Source organism: Pseudophryne corroboree, unplaced genomic scaffold (genome assembly GCF_028390025.1).
Source record: "Pseudophryne corroboree isolate aPseCor3 unplaced genomic scaffold, aPseCor3.hap2 scaffold_385, whole genome shotgun sequence".
NCBI lineage: Eukaryota > Metazoa > Chordata > Amphibia > Anura > Myobatrachidae > Pseudophryne > Pseudophryne corroboree.
This window is the reverse complement of record NW_026970031.1, coordinates 217,501-220,000: the sequence shown is the minus strand read 5'-3', so window position 1 is coordinate 220,000 and position 2,500 is coordinate 217,501.

Here is a 2,500-nt window from a genome sequence, read left to right as displayed (position 1 = left end):
TTTGCCCTTTTTTTTTCCACTCCCCCCCTCTCAATCGTGTATTACCTCGGCTGGCCAGCGGGGGGCGCCGCGGCGGGGACACGGGCGGACCGGGTACATTTCATCTGTTTGGGGCGAGTGCTTTTTTGAAATTTTTTTTTATCTTTTAGTCTCGTTCCGTTCTTCCCTTCAACTGGCCTGCGGGGGGCGCCGTGCGCGCGGACCGGCGTCCACCCCTGGCCGCTCCGGGACTTTGCATTCAAATGGGTGGGGTGTTTTTCATTTTTTTGCCCTTTTTTTTTCCACTCCCCCCCTCTCAATCGTGTATTACCTCGGCTGGCCAGCGGGGGGCGCCGCGGCGGGGACACGGGCGGACCGGGTACATTTCATCTGTTTGGGGCGAGTGCTTTTTTGAAATTTTTTTTTATCTTTTAGTCTCGTTCCGTTCTTCCCTTCAACTGGCCTGCGGGGGGCGCCGTGCGCGCGGACCGGCGTCCACCCCTGGCCGCTCCGGGACTTTGCATTCAAACGGGTGGGGTGTTTTTCATTTTTTGCCCCTGTTTTTCACTCCCCCCCTCTCAATCGTGTATTACCTCGGCTGGCCAGCGGGGGGCGCCGCGGCGGGGACACGGGGGAGGGTTCATCCGGGCGGACCGGGTACCTTTCGTCTGTTTGGGGCGAGTGCTTTTTTGAAATTTTTTTCATTTTATTTTTGTCCTCCCTTCGACCGGCCAGCGGGGGGCGCCGCGCGCGCGGACCGTCGGGGCCCGGGGCCCTGCGTCCCACTTACTTTCGCCCGACGGGAACCGTTTCTTTTGTTTTTATCCGAGAGGACACACGGAATCTGCACCCCCCGCAGTGGCGTCAGGCGGCCACCGGGGGGCGCCGCGGCGGGGATCGGGGGGGGGTCGCCCGGGAGCCGCCTGCCCGTCCGCTGGGCCAAGGGGGCCGGGGCGGGTCACGCGCCGCCGTCCCCCCCCGATCGTCTCGCTCCGAGCCGCCTCTGGCCACCGGGGGGCGCCGTCGGGTGGCGCGGGGGCGCCCCCGCCGCCCGCCGCCTCCCCCCGCACGCGTCGGGCCTCCCCCCGGGCCCCCGCGGGCCGGGGGACGCGGCCGGCGAGCGTCGGACTCCAGCGCGGAAGTGTCGCGGATGAGTGCGGACCGGGGCGCCCGCGGCCCAGCGGCACTTCCAGGGGCTCGGGGAGGAGATGGTTGAAGCCTGGGTGAAGCGCGCCCTCGGCCGTCCGTGTCGCTACCCGCCGGAGAACACCTCCGCCGGATCAGTAGGTACCAACGAGGCGAGCGAGAGAGCCGGGACTCTGTCCGGGGCCGAAAAGCCTGTTTCCCTGGAGCTTTTGCGAAAGGACCCGTGACAGAAGATGCGCGGAGCTCAGAGATCAGCATGGGCAGGGCCTTCTTGCATCCGATTTTGCCCAGGCAGGGCTCCAGGAACCGGGTTACAAAAAGCAAAAAGCCCTGGAGCTCAAACGAAAGGTTTAGTGACAAGATAGCCGTGGAGCTCCGATAACAGCATGGCAGGACCAGGATGGGGCCTATAAAGGGTCCACGGCGGGCATCCGTTGGAGCCCGACGTACGGGCCGGGCACGTCTCCTTCTCCCCCGGAGGCAGCGCCCCCCGGCGGGCCAAATCGGGTACTGCAATTTGTGGAAGTTTCGCAGATGAGTGCGGACCGGGGCGCCCGCGGCCCAGCTGCACTTCCAGGGGCTCGGGGAGGAGACGGTTGAAGCCTGGGTGAAGCGCGCCCTCGGCCGTCCGTGTCGCTACCCGCCGGAGAACACCTCCGCCGGATCAGTAGGTACCAACGAGGCGAGCGAGAGAGCCGGGACTCTGTCAGGGGCCGAAAAGCCCGTTTCCCTGGAGCTCCTGCGAAAGGACCCGTGGCAGAGTAGGCACGGAGCTCGGAGAGCAGCAGGGCCGGAGCTCGGAGAGCAGCAGGGCCAGGGCTCCCTCCCTTCCATAGGCTGCCCAGGCAGGGCTCCAGGAGCCCGGTACCAGCTCTCCCCGTCCGACAGCCTCCTCTCTGGAAGCGGAGAGCGGACGCAGTCGGGCTCCCGGACCGGGGCCCTGGGAGAGCCCTGCCGGGAGCCACCGGGACGGGCCCGTGCGGACGGGTGCGCGGCGCCCCCCGGCGGTCGAAGGCGGAACCGCGGAGGTCTCTCTATCTCTCTCTCTCTCTCTCTCTCTCTTTCTCCGGGACTCCCGGCCTCCCGTTCCCCCGACTCCCCCTTCCGAGGCCGAGACGGGGCAGCGCCGGGCGTCCGGCGGAGCCCGGCGCCAGGCCCGGCCCGTCCCCCTCTTCCCCCGGCGGCAGCGCCCCCCGGCGGGCCGAATCGGGTACTGCAATTCGCGGAAGTTCAGCCGATGAGTGCGGACGGGCACCCCTCGGGCCGGGAGGCGGCTCCAGGAGCCCGGGGAAGCGTCGGAGGACGCTCCGCGAGAGCGTCGCGCGCGCCGCCCGTCCCGCTACGCCCGAGGGAACCGGCCAGAGAGCATCACAGG